The 24,069-nt window shown below is 48.0% G+C and overlaps 1 pseudogene; it reads right to left on the bottom strand.

Annotated features, from left to right (window-relative positions):
- Positions 1-253: 253 nt before the first annotated feature.
- Positions 254-21,465, bottom strand: LOC146180673 (uncharacterized; annotated as a pseudogene).
- Between the last annotated feature and the right edge of the window lie 2,604 nt (positions 21,466-24,069).

Genomic DNA, 24,069 nt, shown 5'->3' with positions numbered 1-24,069 from the left:
TTTCAGGCAAGGTGGCCACATTAGCGAACTCACTTTTAAATCAAGAATGAACCGGGAGGCTCAGACCGTTAGGTAAGAATGAACACAGTTATTTTTTTTTATTTACCCTTAAGGCCTTTTCGCGTTAGTTGTCTTGTTCATGAGATGTACAAACCGAATAAACAACAAAGCAGTTGTGGAACGCAAAGAAAAATTCCTGAAATGAAATGCTTTTCAAAAATGAGGGAAAAAAACTGCTTACTTGCATGCTTGATCACACTGCCAGCGACACACAAGCAGCGAAAAATGTCCTTTCAGGCTGTCGACTTAAAGGGGCGAAGGTTAACCCTACACAGCTAAGTCGCTCTAAAACAGGACGAGGAACTCCCTTAACCAATACCGTAGAAGTAAAATAATGAACGTGTGCCAATAAGAACCCTCCTTAATTGTGGAAGCCAGCTCAAGCTAGTAGTAGCCATTCATGAAATCGAAGTCAAGTTATGTTAAAACTGTACGCAATACAGGAAGCACTACATTCCTCGGCTCTGTACTGGCCAAGCATCTTGCAGGTGATTACCACATCCTTTGAAAACCATCTAGATGGCCATTTAGTTTGGCTTCTTCAATTCGCACGATTCATTTATAAAAACTTAAAGCGGGAGGGGAGGGGGGGTGCAGCGCGTTTTCAAGATCATAATTTACTGCACTTCTACTGGCGCTCCGCCCAAAGCGGCCCCTTGTCACGTATCAGTCATGGTTGCCGCTGGTATGATTACTATAGCCCGCTAATCTGAAGTCAGCATTACATGAAAATTTCTTTCCGCTGGCTTGATTTTATTCAAAGTATGAAATTTACAGTGCCACCTCTAGGGCTTCCCCTCCACTGACAAGACGTTGCCGGCGACATCATTTCTCCATCTGCCTTTCAAAGTCATAAAACAAATATGGCCTCGAATAGGTTCACGTCCACAACACTACAGAGCTATATTCTCGCCGCAATCGATCATATCCCGTATTCAGTTGCCACTTTGTGATGATATAAGCTGCATGTCATCGTCTTCATTGAATTCAATCCGTGCGCAGTGGATCCAGAAGACATCACTATCGCATTAACTTCTTTCCTTAAGTTTACGAAGCTGACCCAAAATAAGTTTGTGCGCAAAATTCCCAAGCGCCCATTTCTCTGTTATTTTCCGAAGCCTTACTAATATGTCATGGCCTCGAAGCGCAAAGCAAAATAACTAAATCAGATGCAGTTCTTTAGTAACCCTGTGATATTTGACGCCTATGTACGACTTCTATCCGTCGACAGCATTTTATCTGGCTTCTGAACCAAACCTGTCCGACGCTTATCTGAGCTTTTACCGGTGCAGCAGTGTTAATGAAAGCCTAAACGTGTGCAGTTATATTAATACATGATACACGACGTGATAGTACTAAAATATTTATGAAAGCCCAATATATAAACTTCTCCGTGATATATATTTCATAAGCTACGTAGAACACTTACAATCCTCTGGGATTGAGATGCTGGCCTCAGCAGAAATGAAAACCAAACTAACGCTCTCTGCTTACCTTCAATGTGCCCGCCTTCCTCGCTGTTGAAGTTCTTGAGTCGAACTGAAAAGACGAAATAGACAAAACTCGGCTCACGTGCTCTGATTGGTTCTTAGCTAATGAAACTCACACCGGTACGCTTGGTAAGTAGGGCAAGGTTCAGTTGCTAAAAAAAAATAAACCTATAACTGAAGTGGCTCACATGTACCAGTGCTGTACGAGTTTATACGTTTTAAACTTTATCTGCTATTGAATATTCTGCTCTAAGCTTTTCTCCAATCGTGTTCTGGCAGTAAATGCCCTTGCATTGGGAATTGGGGCACATTGAAACCACACCCGGTTGAGAAGAATTCGAGACACAACATACAGTGTTAGGCTGAAAACTAGCAGTGAAAGTGGTGGAATCGTTCAAGTCATAGCTAACTCAGCGATTGCATCAAGTTTATTTGGGATGTGGATGTTTTCCCTCCGCCAGTTGTGCAACAGGTAAAAACGAAACATATGCATTAAGAAGGTCACACACAGTGACTAAATGCGTCCGAACTACTTCTGACGCGACTAATGAGTCCAACAAAGATTTCCTGGGAGCGAGGCTGGTATCGTGGCAGTTTACGGACTCTGCTTGTAAAGCTGGTTGCATACGCATAAGGTGGCCTTACCATGGCCGTCTAGTTTAGATAATGACAACCGTTTCTCTTTTGGGAGATGCCATTTTTTATAGATGTCTGGCACGGTCATTACCTTGAATTAAGCTTCTTCATCTAGCCATAGAATATATACGACAATCTCCCGCTCCAGATCGCTGCAGATGTATTGCAAGACATCGAGTGAAGCTGTTGATTAGTGCACTCACCTTCCTGCTGAGTCATGCCGGCGAAAGAGAACAGCGTGGCCGCCGCAAGCGCCGTGACGCAGACTACGGTGAGAAACATCCCGTACTTCCGCTTGGCCATCGTAAACCACCAGGACACCTGGTAGCCCAACTTCCCACTGCACACGCGAAACACACTACTTGTCTGAGCTCTCTTTTAGCTTAGCCTGTACCACCTTCATATATTCCCGTGATTTGGCCGCAACTTCGGCATAAACTGCATTCGGTCATCAAGCATGGTAATGTGTCTTTTACTGTTGCTTCCCTTGGCCCTTACCTCTTATGTAGAGATTTAGAGAACAATCTATTATTAGAGACATACTATGCAATACGGCGTTAATGTTATTGCTTGTTTCCTTTGTCAGGTGGCACTCTGTAAACAACACTTTAGTAATCATTATAGCTGCTTGTGCTATGACACTAGTCACGCCTGCACGCGAGTGAGATCCATCGCGGCAATGGAAAGAATTGATGTGCGAAAACTAGTTTCATTGTAAACGGACATTGAATTGGAGGCGGTGACTAGAGTAATAGTCAAACCTCTTCTCTGCCAATGCTTCCAATCCCGGGTTTCTGAATTTTCCTAGGCAGGGATGATAAATGTCTATCTACCAGTGAACCTGCGACGTTGCAACATATTTGTGAGAGATATCGAATGCATGGCTAGCCGAGAAAACCGAACCTTGCAGGCGGTACCACTACCTCAATGACCACCCGAGGTGTGATGCTTTTACACTTATGGATCACAAACTCGACCAAGAATCTGCTTAGCATGTACAGGTTCAACACCAGAACCAGTTCGTTTCAGATTTCACCAGTTGCACTGTCGAACGACCATGCACCAGGATAAGTAATGAAGCGGGCTGCTACGGCGGTGGCCAAATGTCAATTTTCGGAAGAGTGGCCGTGATACATGTCCATCAACTAATTGCGAAAATCAATAATGAAAATGTCACGCCAGCTGTTGCCAGTTTCGCACATGGTGATTTCACTTTTTGGACCGCTTGGAAACATTGCTGGCCAACCTCCTATGTACACTCCTCCGCGCTCTATCACCATCATTTAAGCTGCAACAACTGTCGGCTGTGGAGAGCACTGAGCCGTCGTGCCACATATAGGTCCCCTAACAAAGTATTACCTTTGCTCTTTTCTGCCCCTCGTAAAACTTCTTCTGTTTCTCTCGCCGAGCAATAGAGTAGTTGAGTGTCAGATGCACATACGTATTTTCTGCACAATGTAGCGAGGACCACACATGAGAAAGTCAATCTAATTGTCATGTATGCATTACGTTTCCTGACGTTTCTTATATCGCACATCACCGATAATGCATACTTTGGGTTCGCTGTGAATGCATCCAAAGTAGATGACGTCAATCTTTTATTCACTTGAGCCGGCTAATAGACGTTGCCTTTGTAATACTTACTCTCTAAGCGCTTCAGTTGCATCAGCACGGGTATTCTTGTCGCCTGAAAAGAAAGTGGGAAAGATATCTCATAAAAACGATTACCTGCAAGTTATGCCCTAACTCTTTCTAACCGTGTGCGTAAAAAGAACAAATGCCTTTCTGATAAAGTGATGTTGAGGTGGTCTGAAAGGAGCTTTATTATATTACCCCGCAAGGGACTTCCGTTTTCTGATTGAGAAAGGAGTGAGGCAAGGCTGCATACTGTCACCCTGCCTATTTAACCTATATGCAGAGTTCATCATGAGGAAGGCCGGTCTAGACGAGTCTTCAGCTGGAGTGAAGATTGCTGGAAAACGTATCAACAACCTTAGATATGCGGATGATACCACTTTAATGGCAGAAAGTGAAGTGGAACTCAAGAGACTTCTGATGCGCGTACAAGAAGAGAGTGAGAAGTTTGGGCTTAAACTGAACATTAAAAAGACAAAGGTCATGGCGTCTTGCCCTATCAAGTCCTAGAGCGTCAAGGGACAAGAAGTGGAGGCGGTGACAGATTTTCTCTTCTTGGGCTCCAAGATTACCTCGGAAGGAGACTGCAGCCATGAAATTAGGAGACGCCTGCTTCTGGGAAAGAGAGCAATGGTTAGCCTTGACCGCCTAGTAAAGAGCAGATACATTAGTCTGCCAAATAAGATCCGTATAACTCGTGCTATGGTCTTCCCAGTTTTGATGTATGGATTCGAGAGTTGGACTGTGAAAAAGGCTGACCGCCGAAGAATTGACGCGTTTGAATTGTGGTGCTGGTGAAGACTCTTGAGAGTTCCTTGGACAGCCAGAAGATCAAATCAGTCGATACTGTCGACCATAAACCCTGACTGCTCATTGGAGGGTCAAATTCTAAAGTTAAAGCTCAGCTACTTTGGTCATCTGATGAGAAGACAGGAGTCGCTGGAGAACGATTTGATGTTGGGAAAGGTTGAGGGTCGCCGGAGAAGGGGTAGGCAGCGAACGCGATGGTTATATAGCATCCTCGAGGCACTGCAGATGAAGTTATGTGATGTTAGGAAGATAGTTAGAGACCGGAAAGCGTGACGTGACATGGTCCATAGGGTCACGAAGTGTCGGACACGACTGAACTGAACTGAACTGAGGCGTCGCTTAGACGTGTTTCCCCAATAGCCGAAGAAGAATAAGAACCATCTGGCGATAGCCTTGCAAGCATAAATGCGTACCAATAGAATTTATGTCCTGAACAGGCTGAATCTAAGTTCTACCCTTGTAGCAACACTTCTAGAACTGTTGATTAGAAAGCGGGAAAAGTCCAAGGGAGCATGGGTAAAGCTTTGGGGGCTACCAGCAATAGAAAGCGTGGAGCATTCGTCATTGTAGTTTGGAAAATAAAAAGAATAATGGAAGAGTATACAATGCACGCACATATGTGCCCGAGTTTACATACGAGGTGCTGGTGTTTGAGGAAAGAGATCGAAGATAGCAGGACTAAATAAAGTTGGCCTCCAGCGTGGAACAGCGGAATGTCCTAGCTGAAGTGAGGGCTTAGAAACAGCGGGCTAACATTTTTTCTGGTGGCGCTTGTGCATGAAAGACCCTCCTGGTCTTAGAAATGCATCTCTAGTATTGTAATACGTCCGCGCTCACGATCAAGCTGTCTGCTTTACTGCTGCATGAAGCTGGCACGAAATACTTCGCGGATGCAAATACATTCGTAGGAACATGCGCGGCTCCACGAAAAAAAAATCAGCAGAAGTCCACAATAGGTGCGGCGTCCATTGTGAATCAACCACGTCGACGAAGCCGGCCATATCAGCATAAATCGACAAGCGGTGGCGCCATGACTCGCGAGTCCCAGAGGGAGCGCTACCTATGTCCCGTTAATGCTCGGGATGAGCAGTATGCACCATTTAGGGCTAGAATATAAATGAGGGGGTGGGGACAACACTGTGCCGTCCCTTCACCGTCGGAAATAACCATGTCGGTTCCGTCATCGGCGCTCCTTAATAGGTTCTGCTTTGGCGCTGCTCATGCCTTAGACGAAGTGCCTCTCTCTATCAACAAGCGGGGCTCTTATATTCGTCTTTCTTGGTGCTCTTAAAGGAGTATAGGCACCAAAAGTTGGCGCCATTTTTCTTTTTATTAATGATGCATAAGACATTCCTGTGTGTAGATACGCACGCAGTTTTTGCCTACTACCACTAAATATTCTATAATAAAATTTTATTTTCTCGCCAATTTCAGTTTCGGCAGCCGAGGAACCTTTAGGTCACAATAAAGTCCTGACGTGCAGCAATGAAAACAGTGATATAATCGCTGATTCTTCACTTGTAGGGGTTTTTGTTGAAGGAGCACGCTGGCATTATCATTGTTGCGAATTCAAATGACACAGGAATTAATATATCGCTGTATTTGCATCTTTTAAGTGACCCAGAATTGACTATGACGTCGCAGCCATCGCTTGGCTGTTGAAACCGTAGCCAAAACAGGTGAGGAAACAATTTGATTAATAATTATTCAGCAGTCGTAGGCGAATGTGACGTGGTGATTCGTGTACAGTAATGTCTTAAGCATCATCACAAAGGAGAGAACACGAAACCAAAACTTAAGTGTCTGTAGTCCTTTAAGTACTCCGCCACTCCCTGACGGCTGCGTCTTCTTTTGGGATACACGCGCCGGGAAAATTCTCCAGGGCAGAAGACGCCCTGCGCTTACGTGCATGGTCTAGCATATTAGGCGCTGGTGTCGCTGCAGCAGGCAGTGGCAGATGCGTCTCATTGGTCTCGACCTGGATAACTTGGGGACTTGAAACTACCCGGCTCGAGAACCGGTTATTGCAGGCAGGTCCGGAAGCTTCAACACCGTCAACGACAGCCAGGCTGAACACGACATAATAGACATCTCGTCATTGAAAGAGGCTTCTAAAGACTTCACATCGGACTTGATCGCTGAGCTCACCACGAAGTAGAATCATCACCTCACCCTCGATAGACACCAAGTTCTTCAAAATGCTCAACCGTGTCGTCATGAGCCACAGAAAAATCTGGACCCGAGCAATTCCGTGACGGGGAGGCAGGAAAAGCAGCGCCTGGCATGTAGGACCGAAGTAACACGCAGTCCTCCGTCGTATGCTCACAGCCACAGCACCAGCCAGTTGTCCTAATGCTCACATTATCATGTCTAAAGGCTCCGCAACGGTTTCAGCTTAGCGCCGCACAAGGCGAGCAGTAGTGACCCTCCGCTCCGAAGCGGGAGTATACGTGCTTTATGTCCCAGTACACTATAGAGTGGCACGGTAACCATCAGGAAGCGAGGTGAGCAAGTTATTTCCAAGTTCGCTATGAGTACCCCATTTATAATGTGCCCCTTGGATATGAAAGTGACGTCAACATGGGGTCCGACTTTTCATATGGAGCAATCGCACCAGCCAGCGCATTGTCACTGGCGCACGTTGATAGAGCTTTCTCGTTACCAGGAAGTGCCGTATATTCGGATATCTAATTTAGGATGACGGATTATGGGGTTTCCGAAAACCTAAGAGGTGGCGTGTGGTCAGAATCATGAGATTAGCGAAATTAAGGACAGCAGTCCCAGATGATACTGGCGGTGATCGTGGAGGTTATTGATAGCGCAATGGTGGCCTCCTTCTCCTCACCTGTAGAGTCAATAAAATTGAGTCTGCATTGAGACGTTTCACGTGGTTCTCTGTGAGGGCTAGCGCTTTGCAATGGCTGCTGTATAGATGGATCCATCAAGATAGGCTACAGTGGCGTCTTCTCCATAATGTCTCATTCATCATCTTGCAAGAGTGCGTAATCGACGAGACGGCGTCCCGGAATCGTGGACCAGCAATGGGCTAAAGGTTGTTCCCGCAACCTAAACTACAATATCAATTAGGCAGTCAGTCACAACAGCTTGTGATCACTAAAATAAACATTGCGCCTTGGAATGGCGCTGGATTGGCGCTCCTAACATCAATTCTGCAGATCGTTGTCCAGGCAAACAAAGACGGATTGCCGCGTCGGACAGCAGCTCGTAGACAGGACTCCAGGGGACGCGATGGCCAGGATTTATGAGTCAGCCTTGCAGCGCTAAATGATAACTTCTAAAGCAGCTGCCCAGTATGTTTCGCTTGGCCATCGTCAACCATACAAAGTTTGCGGAGCTCGGACACTCTCAAAATCTCAAGTAAACGCGTACATGAAGCATGAAAATGAATAATTCCAGAACAGTGTGGGGAACAGTCGCGGATGACTTTGGTCATTCTAGAAAAATCACAGGAAACAGTGAAAGATTATTCTCAAAATTGACGCATGAAGAGGTAGCCTCTATGATTATACACTCTCATTGCCTTTCTACCCCGTCGCGTCAAATTGGGAAAGCCGGAAAGTATCCAAGTCACCTGCGGCGGAGTTTCGCCATGTTTCGGTGCATACCAGTATGCCGCTTTTCGCTTTTCCTACAGGAAAGTTGATTGCATCTAAGTTTGGTACAAGGCTTCGGACGATAATATAAAGGATGGAGAATGGGCTGAGCTTTGTCTTCTCCCAGGGGCTTTATAGCAGCTTTGGAGATCGGGGAGGGAACTTTTTTGTAGGGCGAATATCACGCGTGTTAGTGGTACTATCGATGACGATTTCATTGAGGCATACCCTGCCACAATTCCAATTTCGAATTCTTTTCAAATTTTACGAATGCAAGTAACTGATTCCTGGTGAAATCAATAGATTTTGTGAAATCTTCAGATACAATCAAACCCCGCTTCTTAATTTGTTAGCGCAAGAGCTTTTCTTTAATTATATGATGCACGCAGTCAATATATATCGGCTTGTTGTGTTATCATAAAACTTTTTTACTCTGTTTACTCTCTTATTCTCTGTGATTCTCATTCTCACAGATAACTTATGTTTGCTTAATTATGGAAGCAAACATACTCGGCCAACATATTCGGTCAGTTTCCTTAAGGCGAAAAACAATAAATTTCAACGGTGGCCCATAACCTCATGAGTTGACGAGCTTCGACACAGTGTTCGATGCTTCCAACGCATGCTCCCAAGTATCGTTGGTATTTTCATTAAATTGTGGCACTTTTGGACAATAAGGATCTGATATCACCCAGCGCTCTAACTGTGCTAACGTACTACGGATTGTTTTTAGTCCATCCAGCAGCTATACTTGGCAGCACCGAATTTCATGTAAGGCTGTCATAATGTCGACAGGTTCCTGCGTAATAAGACCGCTGTCGTTCTCAAAGTCACCCGCTAAGATCAGCAGCTGACACTTGATAGCGAAGCAATCTGATGCAGCAACACTAAAGGCTCACCAGCACACGCAACACTGCCATACATGTCTGCACTTTCTAAACAGCCACAATATTAAATTTTACAATAATTCATAACATTCATCTAGCCGAAATGACTTCATGTACATCTTGTTCAGGCTATGGAGATGTGTGTTCTGAACAGTAATATTGTTGTTGTGGCTGTAGGAAGAAGGAAAAGAAAATGCACGGGCCTGCTACTGGCTCTGTAGCTGAGCCACCTCCGCTGCCTCGTGCAGATATAAGAGAATATAGAGAACAAAGTTAGGAAGAGGGAAAGAAAGACGCGCGCCGCAACAACAGCCGTCGTCCACCACCAGCGGTGGCGCGTGCAATGACGGCCTAGAACAGATAAACATTCGGTGTCAGGCTAGCCTCCTGCCGCAAGCGGCGGTGACCTGGGAGTTGCAGGCTGTCCAAAGCAACCACATAAGAGGCAACAGTTAGCAATCAGTTTGTATTAGTATTTGTAGCACAATTTGCAAGAGCGCGAGAACTAAAGCCGTGTAAATTTCTAATCGACTAAACATGGCAACAACTGTTATACAAATAATCTTAAATAGTGATTTAGGGCAACATCTAATGCAAATAAAGGTTGCAAACAATGATTACTGCAATTGCACGCACGCCTTCTAGCCCCATTGCGGCCGATGTGGGACCTACAGCGGTTTTGTGTTGGCAGCCCCAATTGGGCTGGGTGTTGGTTTTGAACCTAAAGTCCACTTTCTGTTGCACGTGCCTTCAAGTTCTCCACAAGGGACCAATTTTGGTATCATGCGGGCCCTCCCGCCTTCCAGCCCCATTACGGCACATATGGGATATAAAGCAGTTTTATGTGGGCAGCCCCAATTGGGCTCGACGTTGTTTTTGAAATTAGAGCCCACCTGGTGTTGCACAGGCCTTCAAAGTCCCCACAAAGGACCGATTTTGGTACCATGCGGGCGCGCCCGCCTTCCAGCCCCATTACAGCCTATATGGGACCTAAAGCGGTTTAGCTAATGTTGCCTCATTTGGGCTTCACGAGGGCTTGCCCAAATTGAGCCCTTGTTCATATTTCACCTGCCCTCAAGTAACCTACAAGGGGCCGATTAGGCAGCATGTGGATATGTCCGTTTTCTTGCCCCACTACGGCCGATGTTGGTCCCACAAAGATTTAATGGGGCGGCCTCATTTCGGATCTATGAGGGCTTTCCCATAAAAAGCCCACATTTAGGTTGGATAGCCCTCAAATATCCGGCAAGGGACCCTTGTGGTCTGGATGCAGGAATGTGCTCTGCATTAGCCCAAGAAACGCCGCTATGGGACCCATGCGGGAGGAGCAGGGGCAAGCCCAAATGGAGCTTGCCCACTTTTGCCCCATAGGGGACTGATGCAGGTTTTATGATGGTTGCCCCAGCCCCACTTGCCTACATCGGACTTACTGGGGCCCCACATTCTGTGCTACCTGGGGAGGACAATACAGAGAGCTATGGAATGGAAATTAGTAGGTGTAATACTAAGAAACAAAAGCGTACAGAATGGGTCAGAGAAATAACTCGAGTTAATCACATTCGAGTGGAAATCAAGAAGAAATGGGCATGGGCAGGGCATGTAATGCAAAGAGAGAATCACCAATGGTCGCGCAGGGTAACAAACTGGATCCAGTTGGAAAGAAGCCGCAGCAAGGAAAGGCACAATGTTAGGTGGGTGGATGAGATTATAAGTTCGCAGGGATGAAGTGGATGCAGCTCGCACAGGACACGGTTAATTGGAGAAATATGAGAGGTCTTCGCTCTGCAGTGGGTATAGTAAGGCTGATGATGACGATGATTAAATCTACATTCGCTTTCTCTCTTTGCGCTTTCGCGCAGCAGTTACATTCGCAAACCCCTCAGAGACTACGGCGCGGCACTGCTGTCCAAGCAGATACAGCGCCCGTTCAAATTGTGGCTTGGATATCGTCTTGTATCGAAGGGTACGTGATCAAATGTAAGTTCATGAGCGGGACATACAGTGCGGAAAGTTGTGGCTGTTCAACACGTGAATTTTCAGCGTGCGATGATGGCATGGTTTCCATATATACGGAACACCGTCATCATGTGATAACTATGGCATCGCCGCCGGCTGAAAAATGGCGTGTTAAATGTTAATGTGTTATTCAAACTAACCAGTAAAGCGAATTAAAGCCTTTCAATACCTTTCAAAGTCTACAGCTTCAACCAGTTCACATATTTTATCAGTAGATGTCACATGGTAATATGTTGCTAGGCGCATAGCGTGTGGAATGACGAATGTTTGTTCGCTCTACTCATCTTCATATCAGGCTTATCCGAATCTATTCTGGGGATCTATCCACCAAATAATTGATGTTTTTGAAATCAAGCCTTGTGCACCTGGGTCTGTCAATCTATTGGAAAAAGTGGTCGGTTTGAGGTTTTTATAATTAGATATATTCATGGAAACCGACTCACAGTACATGTAAACCGACTCGCATGGGGAGGGTGGCTGCTTCTGGCCCTACAGGGCTGAGAATTGTAGGTCCCTGCATTTGCGGCGGGAGATCACCTGCCATCGGCGGTTGTACCTGTTGTAGGCCGTCATTGCACCCGCCACCGCTTCGGTGGTGGACGACGGCTTTAGCGACGCGCGTCTTTCTCTCTCAATCCTTTTAAAAATCCCAACACCCTCTTTTCCCTTGTGCTGTGCAGCCTTAGTGGCAATTAAAACATAGGAATGAAAATGTTGCAGATGGTCATTCAAAATAGAAACAAAGGTTGACACTGGCAAACAGTTGGCATGATTGGAATAAATGTCATCATGGACCAATTTAACTTGAGGTAGATGAGAACTGGCTTGTCGAAGAGAGCAAACTTCTACTGACAACGGAGTTAATAGCGACTGCACATATACAACCAATCTGTATGAAAAAATCAATTAGGAGGGGTAATGAAAATTGTGAACACGATTGGAAATAATCATATATTTTAGAATGGAATGTGCCGTCAGTTGCCGAAAACGGGAATCCAAAGGAAGTACTCGAGCTTCAGAATTCAAGACATTTAATGCCGCAAAACTAGGAAGGCCCAGGCAAAGCCGCAATGCTTGCCGTTCAATAAAGAGAAGTCGTCGAAGTGTGTAAGCCGCGCAGCCTGTAAACAAGACACAGCCGAATTCCAGAATATAGCGCACATAATGTTTATAGATCATAACAAGTGTATATCTTCTTATTCCATATCTCATGAGGCTGATGGGACGCAGTAAACCAAGGCAAACTCCCCTTTTCGCTTAATATGTTCAATATGAGGTCTCCAGCTCATTGAACAATCATAGATAACCCCTAAGTACTTAAGACTTCTCACCCTCTCTCTAGATGGCATGAAAGAGAAATAGAAACAAGTTGATTGACCGGAAGGACTAGAATGAAGATTGTATTGACATTTGGAGTAAAGTACAGATTGAATAGCCAAGATTCAAAAGCATTTAGGTAATTCTTAAGCCATGATATAAGATAAGTACATCTGTGGATGAAGAAAAGAAGGCAATATCGCCTGCGTAGACGTACAGGTGAACATCGTCTCGGAAAAGTAGTAACGAAAGGAAAGTATTGAAGAGGGGACCGTACTGAACCTTGAGGAATGCATTTCGGGTGAGAAAACGTGCGAGATGAAAGACCCCCTGATAACTGTAAAAAATCTATCTGATAAAAATTCTTGAATCCAGGAGAGTATGTATGTAGTTCGGAACTTGACAATTTATCAATTGAGAAATTGGTAGTCTGTAATCAACACTGTCGTAAGCTTTTGAAATATCTAAAGTTACTAGAGCAGAAATTATACCAGACCGACTAGCCAAACGAATTCTGCTCTCTAGGTCAATGCTAGTAGACAATATTGACCATATGGACGGAAGCCAATCTGTCTGAGAGTGCAGTAAGCCAGCGCTAACTGTGCAGCAACACGAACGCTGGTCGGCAGTGAACAACAACGTTTATCGACCAGAATCGAGATTATAAAACCTTTCGTGCTGAGAGGGTTACAGAAGCGAGAGGAAAGCAGTCACGCGGCTGCCTTCGGCACAAGAACGAAGGCACGCGGCTGCTTTCGGCAAAGGAACGCAGGCACGCAGCAGCTTTCGGTACAGGAGAGCAGGCACGCGGCTGCCTTCGCTACAGGAACGCAGGCACGCGGGTGCCTTCGCCACAGGAATGCAGGCACGCGGCTGCGTTCGGCACAGGAGCGCAGGCACGCGGCTGCCTTTGGCACAGGAACACAGGCACGCGGAAGCTTTTGGTACAGGAATGCAGGCACGCGGCTGCCTTCGCCAGAGGAACGCAGGCACGCGGCTGCATTCGGCACAGAAATGCAGGCACGCGGCTGCCTTCGGCACAGGAACGCAGGCACGCGGCCTTCTACACAAGCCAACAAACAAAAATACAGCATTTCTCCTCCCTTAAAATTGAAACCGCTGTACAGGTTTTCTTATCCTGTTGGATGGTCTGAGCGTGGGCCGCAGGGGGCAGTCAATTCCGACTGAACCAGTGGGCACTACGTTGTTGCTGGAGATGGTACTTCACTCTGGTCAGTTGCTAACGGCTGAGGGCTTTGTTCTTGCTCCGATTCAGTGGTTCTGGGCGTATGCACAGGTGGCAGATCCGCACTGGTCGCCTTGTCAGGGCCGCCTTCTAACTGCGCGCTTGCAGTGGCCTCTACAGAAGCAGTACCTGGCGTAAACTCTTGACGACGGCGGACTTGGTCGACGTGGCGCTGCACTAATCCGGTTGGCGTGTTCACTGTTATCATTCTCGCCCCCTACGTGGTCTGTACACTCCCAGGCACCCATCTTTGGCCGGCGCCATAGTTCCGCACTTATACGCTGCTGCAATGTTCCAGTCGCGACCGTCCGCCTACGAGTGCGCATCTCTGGATGGCAGACGTGTGTCTAGCCGGGAACGTAGCGGAAGGTGACCTTCCTTCTCTTTGGGGGGTTCCGCCTGTAGTTGAATAACAAACGCAGGAGGTTGTCTTCCAGCTGTTTGTCTCACATTTTCCGCAACCCGTCCTTCACGGTCCGAACCGCTCTTTCTGCTGCTTCGTTAGACTGGGGGTGTAAAGGCGCATCGCGCAGGTGCACGATATTGTTTCTCGATACGAAAGTGGCGAATTCTTGACTTGTGAATTGTGTGCCATTATTAGACGATTGTGCGTGGCACACCAAACCGGCAGAACATGCTCCTTAAGCATTGGATTGTAGTAGCTGTATTCGCGTGCTTCAGGGGTACTGCTTCAATCCACTTCGCGTGGGCATCAACCACCATTAGTATCATCTTGCCACTTAACGGCCCTGCAAAATCGATCAGAATACGAGACCACCGGTCCGCTGTCTTATGCCAACTCACTGGTGGGGACGCCGTAGGCAGTGGCAGGTTTTGCACGCACTTGCGGCACTGTGCAGACAAGTTTTGCATGTTCCTGTCCAGGCCTGGCCACAAAAACGATGAACGGGAGACTGATTTCATTGACGAGGAGCCCTGATGGGTTTCATGTAGCAGGTGCACCATCCATTCCTGCGCTTTCCGCAGTATCGCCATTCTGTTGCCCCAGTAGATATGACGGTGAGCCCAGGATAGCTTCAGCTTACGATCAAAAAACAGCAACAGGTCTCTCGCCATTCCTTTAGTCGTTTTAGGCCATGTATGCAAAATGAGTGCGTGACACTGGCTAACCTCAGGTCTTTGGCCGTCAGCTCCTGCAATTCGTGCGTCTTCACTGTACCTTCTTCCAGGGATTCCAATGAAAGGACATACTCCGGTGGTTCACCCTCGGTCCCCGGTTCCGTAGTCGGCGCTGGCAGCCTGCTGAGGGCATCAGCTGTCAACAGCTGTTTCCCTGGTACGTACTTTAACATGTACTGGTAGCCACCCAAGAATAGTGCCCACCGTGAATTCGCGCGGCAGCCATCCGCGGCGTCTGATGGTCACGCCTGAGCAGTCCCAGCAGCGGTTGATGGTCGGTCACCAGGGTCACCGACTTAGAAGATGGTCACGAAAGCGAGAAACGCCAATGAGGGCTATAGCCCTCATCTTTGGCGCACTACAGTGCTTCTCCCTCTAGCTGCGGGTAGTTTTGCTCTGCTTTTGTTAGTGTTCTAGCACGCTACCCAGTTGACATGTGCTCATTTCCTATAAAAGGAAACAACACTGCGCCCACAAAGTACGGAGATAAGTTACACTCTAATTTCAACTCCTTGTTAGGATCAAAATGCACGAGAATTTGTGCATTCTTCAGGCTTTGTTTAGCTCGCTCGAATTCATATCGTAAATAAATGTTTTCTCCTCCTCCTTCTCGAAAGCCGACTGTTGCGGCTGTAACCACATCCAACGGGTTCTTTTTTCCATGAGTCGATATAACGGGCTGAGTCAAGTCGACATACTCGGCAGAAACAGTGCGTAGTACGTGAGCATACCAAGGAACGAACGCAGCTCGCTCACGTTATTTGGGCGCGAGGCTTGCATAATGGAGTCTACGTTTTTTTCGATAGGGTTTAGGCCTTGCCGATCGATACGATGCCCAAGTTAAGTCACTGATGTCTGCCGGAACTTGCATTTTTCGGCCCTAAGCTTGCCACCACGCTCCCGGAATCGTTCCAGCACTTTCTTGAGCCGCATTTCGTTGTCCCTTTTGACTTCTGACACTAACGTCGTCAAGGTAGGCTTGGATACCTAACAGCCTGCTGAGTACAGCGTCCATCTTTCTTTGAAATATAGCTGGTGCAGAAGCTATACGAAACGGAAGTCTGATGAAACGAAAAAGTCTGCAATGCGTTTTAATGGCACAAAGTCCGCGTGACACTTAGTCAAAGGGCACTTGATTGTACGCGTCCTTCAAATTCAAAGTGCTGAAGTATTAAACTCCATTTAGGTTCGCGAATATGTCCTCGATCACTGGAGGTGGGTAATGCTCTATATCAGAAGAGGTGATAAGACCCCAAGGGAGAGTAAACGATCCATTGCGCGAGACCTTATCACGGAGGGCGTAAGGGAGGGATCTGGCCTTACAGAATTTCGGCGTCGCCATCTCCGTGAGCTTTAGGCTGGCTGGATGTTCCTTAATGAGGCCCTGGTCTGTCGAAAAGACATACTCATCAAGCAGTCTGTTTACCATGTGGTCGCTTGGCGTGTTCCTTGCTAAACCCGGCACAGTGAGTTCTGTCATCGGAACGCCCGTCTTGCCAAGTGCCGCAATAATATCGCGGCCGCGCAGGCTCGACCCTGAACAGTCAAGCAAAATAAGTGGACAGGTTACGGACACATTTTAACGCGGTTGCGTTAAGGAGCTCGTGTCGCAGAAAAGCCGGTGTCGTCGGCGTCCAGTGAGCGATAAATACCGGCATGCACTTCATAAATAAACATGCACTTCATAAATAAAAAGCAAGTCCCAAGATGGGCTGGGTGGGAATCGAACCAGCGTCTCCGGAGTGGGAGACGGAGACGCTACCACTCAGCCACGAGTTTTTCTTTTTTTCTTTATTTCCTGGCTTTGGTTCATACCATTTCACAAGAACACAACACGAATAACACAAAACAAAGCACATATTGGAAGGTCATCATCAGCCAATGTCAGGCTGGCTTCGTCTCAGTACATTAAAACTCCCGCAACGACAGCAAAGGCTCTACCCTTGAGAGCCATTCGGGAGGTTCAGCAGCCACTTTCTGTATGGCAATAAACCAATTCACACTTTCTCGAAAGTATATTCTAGCGGGTCGAGCATCCCTGTCGCAGTGATAGCCCGCCATTCTGGAGCGCCATATAGAGTGGAGGCCCATGAGCATGATTAAATCATACGGAACGCCATCTTCATTATCAATGCTTAAATACCGGATGCCGTGGGAGTCTAGTGGAAATTCTTTCTTTATCGTACGTTGCAAAACATCCCAGAAATAAACCCCTTCCCAACAATGCAAAAAAACATGGTCTATTGTTTCCGGCTGCTTGCAGATTAAACAGTGCGGCCCCCACGGTAAAAAAAAAAATCCCTTTCCTCCAAAAACTTCTTTACTGATAATGTTCCGGTGTGTAATTTAAAGAAAAATGTCTTAGCTCCTGGCGACACCTGCATTTTCTTTACTCTCTTCAAGACATCTCTGCCCGGACCTCCACTGTATAAGGTTCTGTACAAGGGTTGTGGCAAAACAATGTCACATAAATCGCGATACAGCTTTTTTCGTTTTACAGTGGGCAAATATTCATTAGAAAAACGCACTGAAAGAAATCTTACACTAGCGACGACCTCCCTGTAATAACCAAAAATCCCACCCGTAGCTTCTTCGGTGGAGACAACAAACTCCGGCAGTAGGCGCCGTAGCCTAACTTGGCAGACGGTGCGTAAGAAAGGGTCCGAAGCATCCCGAAAAAACAAAAACCGGTTGACCACCTGCCGTAAAAACAGATGGCCGAGTCCCAAACCGCCGTCTTTTACCCGACGGAACAAATTCGTCCTGCTGCAGCGTTCCCATTTACCTGCCCAAACAAAAACGGCGAAAATCCTGTGTAACTTCTGTACGTTTACGCGCGAACAACTCAAAACTTGCATTGCGAACCAAAGTTTGCTGATAAAAAAAAGATTGCATACAGTAGCTCTGGCAAAAATCGACATGTTGGCGCCTTTCCACTTCTCGGCTCTCTCCCGTAGTTCGGTCATTTGCCCTTTCCAATAATGCTCGCTTTCGCGGTAGGCATCCAGCTCGACGCCCAAGTACTTGGTCGGTGTGTCTGTCCACGTAACATTGGCAAAGCGATCTGGTTTCGACGGCCACTGTCCATGCCAGAGCCCAAGGCACTTGGCCCAGTTCACCCCGCTACCGGTAACTTGAGAGAACTCACGGATACATTTGACAGCCTCGGTGATACTCTCCTGGTCAACCGTAAAAATAACGATGTCGTCTGCATACGCGAGCAGCTTCACTTCGGCTGCTTGTAACCTAAACGCACTAATGTTGACATTATTCATAAGTTTCATGCACAATGTTTCAATATAAATGCAAAACAAAAGAGGGCTGAGGGGACAGCCCTGTCGCACCGAACGCTGCAGTCGAATGGGGGCTCCCAGACTCTTATTAATAATCACTCTCGTCGTGCAGTTACGGTACGCCAGGGCCACACCCTTACATATAACTGAACCAACATTCACATGTTCTAAAAGGGAAAACAAAATTTCGTGATCGACGCAGTCGAATGCTTTTTCGAGGTCGATCTGAAGCATGGCGACCCCACCATCCCAGTGATCACAACACTCAAGGACACTTCGCGCCTTTTGAATGTTGGTCACTATTGACCTCCCTTTTATCCCACACGTTTGGTGTGGTCCTACTATATCCTTAATAACCGTTTGCAACCTTCGGGCCAAAACCTTCATAAAAATTTTATATTCAACGTTTGTAAGTGCTATGGGTCTGTAAGATGTTACCAGGCGTAATTTGTCTATTTCATCAGTTTTAGGAATGAGTACGGTGTGGGATGACCCATATGACGGAGGCAGGGCATTTACTGTGTAGGCATCGTTATAAATGGCGTTCAAAATAGGTGTGATTTCGTACTTAAATTCTTTGTAAAAACCCGCGCTGAAACCATCCGGTCCCGGCGATTTACCGGCATTTAAACTGTCAATAGCGTGCTCTACTTCTGTTTCAGTTATCTTTAGTTCTAATCTCTCTTTCACTTCATCGTCCAGACGCGGTATCGTCGCCACAAACTTATTCTTAAAAGTGGTAGCGTCTACCGTGTGGGATGCGAAGAGGGTTTGGTAATGGGCGTTGAACGCTGCTTTGATGTGGTCGTTGTCCGCAACCAAGGTACCTCCCCAATCTATTTGGTCGATGTGGTTCCGTTGAGCGTTTGCTTTTTCGAACCCCAGCGCTCGTTTTGATGGCGCCTCCCCTGCAGCTGTGTCTTCTGCCCTTGCCCTCACTAACGCACCTCGATAACGATCTTCGTCTATCAATTCTAGTTTTTGCTTTGTTTTCCGTATATCTTCAATCCATTTCCCCGGCGCTCGAGCTTCCTGTTTAAGCAACGTACGGAGCAGTGTCCTTAACTCCGTCTCTTTCTGTTTTTCCTCAAACCGTATACAGGTTGCCCTCTCTATTGCTTTAATTTTTATAGTTTCTTTACACAGCTCCCACTGTTGCCAAAGGTGCATATTTTTACTTGGGTTTATTTTTTCAATTTCTTCTTTTACTATGCGGGTAAAATGTTCATCCCGCAAGAGTTTATTATTGAATTTCCACATTTCCCACGAAAAAGAATTCCCTCTCTTTACCCATCCAAAAGAACATTTAACTAAACAATGGTCTGAAAACGATACCGGCTCTACTTCATAACTATTGCATTCAGGTAAGATGTCGAGGGATGCATAAATGCGGTCCAGCCTTGCATGGCTCGAACCCTGGAAGTGCGTGAGCTTTACGGTGCGGGCTCCCTCGAGACACTCTGCCACATCCTCGAGGTTACACTCCTCAACAATTCGCGATAGCACTTCAGTGCTTGCGTCTCGGTATGGCCGTCGGCTTGTCTTGTCTCGCGCACTAAGGACGCAATTAAAATTACCTAGGACGATCAGTTGTCTATCGGTGCAGAGCCGCTGCTGGATGCCTTGGAAAAATTGCGCCCTTTCATCTGCTACATTAGGCGCGTAGAGACAGACAATCCGCCAATCCGTGCTATTCAGCGAAAAATCTAGAAGTGCATACCGGCCCGACTCACAAGAAAAATGACCAAGCACTTCAAGCCCCGGCAACTTCTTCACAAAAAGAACACAGCCAGCCGATGTGCCTACAGCGTGGCTAACCACAGCAAAAAACCTAGGCGTGAAACGTTGCACCATGCTCTCGGTCTCTTCCTCACCGTCAACTTTCGTCTCCTGCACAGCTAATGCATCAATATCATGCTCCGTTAAAAGTCGGTACACCTGGCCTTGTTTTCTCTTTCCTGCCAGACCTCTAACATTTAGCGTGGCGACCTTCAACGGTGATGCAGGAGCCATTTTTTAAATAAGAAGAAGAGACCGAAAGCACGGTGCTCACCTCCCGCGCCTAGCACAAGGCTAGGCGCCTCCGTCGCTGCTGGCGCCGTCCTCCTCGAGCTTCTGGCCGTGCTCGAGAGGCGCCGTGTCGCCGGCCCGCCTCTCGCTCGCAAGGTTTGAGCGAAGCTTCAACGTGGGCCTCCTTGTTTGAGGCGCCTTTGCTGGTGGTTCCTCGGAAGTGGGCGTTGCCTCCTTGTCGTCGCCGGTGCTGGTGTCGGCATGTGGGCGTTTCCCGGGGGTAGCGGCCGTGGTCGTCCGACCACCGCAGTTGTGCCGGTGAACCTCGCTCACTTCATTTGCTTCTGCGTCCTTGGGAGCCGGCAGGCTCTCCGCGTCCGCTGAGGTCTCCTCGCTTGGCTGTGGCAAATTCACCGTAGCTGGCGCGAGCTCTGGCTTATCGGCAAGGGGGGCGTCGCCACTCGGAGTCACCGAGGTGCCCTGCGACACGGGAACCTTGTCCAGCACGTCGGCACCCTTTCCTGCTTCCTCAGCCTCGGCGACGTCCATCAGCTCCCTGTTGTCGTCCTTCGCACCGAGCCCGGTCGCTGACGCGTAGGTGCGGACGCAGTCCTCGTCCGCGTGTCCATAGCGCCTGCACTTGGAGCACCTGGGCACCTTGCAGTCACGGCGAACGTGGCCTGTGCCATGACACCGCAGGCACTGCATCGGCCGCCCGGGAACCACCACGAGAGCCAACTCGCCGGCGACGCGAAGCTGGTGGGGCAGGTCGTCCACCTTCATACCTGGCTTCAACTTGAGCAGCACTGTTCTCGTGGTGGATCCCTTTTCCTTCATTCCAACGACGCGCCAACGCTCCCGCGTCACCTCGGTCACGTTTCCGAACGCCGCGAAAGCAGTCCGGATGTCCTCGTCTTGGACACCGTGCAGCATCCAGTGCAGGCGTAGCTTCACCTGCTGATCTTCAGGGTCGAATATGAGGCAGCGGCGTCCCTTGACTTCCAGCTCCTTTAAGGCGGCCAGCTTCTTCGCGGCTTCCGTGGTGTTCATGGTTACCGCCCACACATGGTTGATTTGGTACGCCCCCAACGCCACGACGTCGGGGAGCGCACCGACGTTAGTGAGGGCGTCCCTGAAGTCCTCGACCCTGTAGGGCCTCATACGCACGTCGCCGTGCAAAAACATCGTGTTTAACACAACACGTCCGGTGGGCAGGGTAGGCAAAACGATCTCGTAGTCCTTATCTTCTTCGGCACTAAACCTGTTTCCGTGGCCAGCAACGGCCGCTATCGCCGCTCCGACGGAGCTCATGATTCTGCGACCGTTCGCTATCGCGGCAGGAAGTAGAATACTCAGCCACGAGTTCGATGCTTGAAAGCGGTACAAAAGCGCTTCTAGTGAATGCGGTGTTGCCTTAGAAACATGCCGTAGAACGTTATACTGCAGTGTATATCGGTAATTATGAGCATGTTACTTACAGAAGTCGCAGTTACACGAGTAGCGAAGTACGTTTCCGCTACATTTCTTCTGCGCTCTGCGCACATGCAGAGCCATCTTGCGGCAAACACAGAAGAACCCCTCCTCGCAATGTGCGGCGCTGCCCCGACACGTGGCGCGCCACTCGCCCCTGACGTTTCGCCGTGCACCCTCACAGGTTGTAGAATCAAGCGTCTTTCCTTTCTTTAGATCACTATCTTCGCTCACCCGCTTCTCCCCTTCGGGCCGCGCGGGTACCGGTGCGAGGATGCCCCAATACCCTTGCGTTTAGTAAGTTTTCTCGACGAGGTGCAATAACGCTATCGTGTTCCACTCTTGAAGGCGAAGCTTAAGCGTCCTCCAAATTTTTTGTATCGCATCGGAAGTTCGAGTTCGCCAAGCAGTTGCCCCGCGTAGCGTCTTCACTTGGGGCGTTTTCAAGCGTGGCGTTCGCTGTTATTTGTAAACGTTCCGTGATATGACGCACACCGGGGATCATGTGTCCACTTTCATTTCCAGATCTATTTCCCCCCACACTGAAATGTGCGCCGAGACGGTAGCTCCAACCCGCTTTTCCTTTCAGAAATTAACGTTCTGACGTGTGCCTCATCCGTGCTCTCATTGCTAGACCTGTTTCAACTGTCAGTGCCTTGGCACTCGCAGTTCGCCTAGCAGGATTTTCATCTGTTCTGGCATTGTAGCATTTCTTCGCCACATAACCACTCCAGTGGAAACATCGTTCGTTAGCCCAGCGGCTGGCGTTATCGTGTTTCGCGTTTCCACATCGTCCGCATTCTTGCACTGCGCCGCTGGTATGATTATCTCACGACGAAGAGCGATGACTGGCTTGCATTTTTAGCATCGTTGTTTGTTCTGCACTTAATTGTTTTCATCCTTCTCGGCTGTTTCTGCTGCTATTGTCAGTGTTTCGGCCTACTCCAGCATCGTCTTCCTTCGCCAGTAACTGCTTGCGTAGGTTAGTTGAGCGTACACACACAAGAACTTCAATCCCTCAGAATTCGGTCTAGCGCACTACCAAAATTGCAGCCATCTGCGATGCGCCGTATTTTGACCAGAAATGCCTGCATTGCCTCACCTTCTTGTTGAAAACGGGTGAAAACTTCAGAACTCTCCGCTACCTCGTAACTCTTTGGGTCGTAGTAGCTCTTTAAAGCTGCGACTGCTTCGTCATAAGTGAAGGAATTCGGCGTGCGAGGTGCAATCCGTGCCGCTAACACTTGAGCCGTCTGCGTGCTGAATGCTGCCACAAACAAGGCTCGCTGTCGTCCTGGGTCGGTAATAGCATTGGCTTCACAATATGCTTCTGCCCTTGTAAGGTACGCTTTCCAATTATCTGATGTGTGTCGAAGGTCGGGAGCTGCAGGCTGCTCATAACTCTCGCCGGTGCTTCACGTTGCAGCCGGCTGTCCGCTTCAACTTTTGCCGCATGGCTGATTTTCGAACTCGTCGCCACTGTAGTAAAACCAGCTCGAACTGCGCAGCAACACGAACGCTGGTTGACAGTGAACAACAACCTATATTGCCCAGAATCGCGATTATACGAAGTGGCGTCCGTGTGCTGTGCGATATCAGCGCACGTTAAAGATCCCCAGGTGGTCGAAATTACTCCGTAGCCCTCCACTACGGCTCCTCTTTCTCTCTTTCCACTTTCATTCCCACCTTCCTTCCCTTACGGCGCGGTTCGGGTGTCCACAGAGCAAGTGTGACAGTTACTGCGCCTTTCCCTTCCTGTGAACCAATTATTAATATTATTATTAACCCCTGGTTTAAAAACTGATTTATTTATTTATAGGAAGGGAAAGGCACGGTAACTGTCTCACTTGTTTTCTGTGGACACCTCAACCGCACCGTAAGGGAAGGGAGGAAGGTGGGAGTGAAAGTGGAAAGAGAGAAAGAGGAGCCATAGTGGAGGGCTACGGAGTAATTTCGATCACCTGGGGATCTTTAACGTGCGCTGACATCGCACAGCACACGGACGCCTCTTCGTTTCGCCTCCATCGAAACTCAGTCGCCGAGGTCGGGTTCGAACTCTGGTACTCCGGCACAGTAGTCGGGGGTCTTACTACCGCACCACCCCGGCGGGGTTTCTCGTGCTGTGAGGGTTACAGAAGAGGGAGAGAAGCGTGAGCGACAGGACAGCAGGCACGCGGCTGCCGTCGGCACACCCCAATACAACAGGGAGAAAGAATTTTGTTTTGAACTGAGACAAACGCGGATGGAATATGCGCTCTATTGTTTTCACCAGAATAGAAATTAAAGAAATCGGTCTGATATTATCAAGAACATAGCCAAGGTTTTGATTCTCAAGTATCAGAACCACTTTGGCAAGCTTCCAGGAGCTAGGAAGCCAGGATTGCTTTAGCGAACAGTTAACAATATTTGATAATTCCTGTGAAGAAATCTGGAACAGCATCTTCA

This window comes from Amblyomma maculatum, chromosome 8, assembly GCF_055883805.1.
Source record: "Amblyomma maculatum isolate TAMU_Amacu chromosome 8, ASM5588380v1, whole genome shotgun sequence".
NCBI classification, from domain to species: Eukaryota; Metazoa; Arthropoda; class Arachnida; order Ixodida; family Ixodidae; genus Amblyomma; species Amblyomma maculatum.
This window is presented reverse-complemented; position numbering and strand designations above follow the sequence as displayed.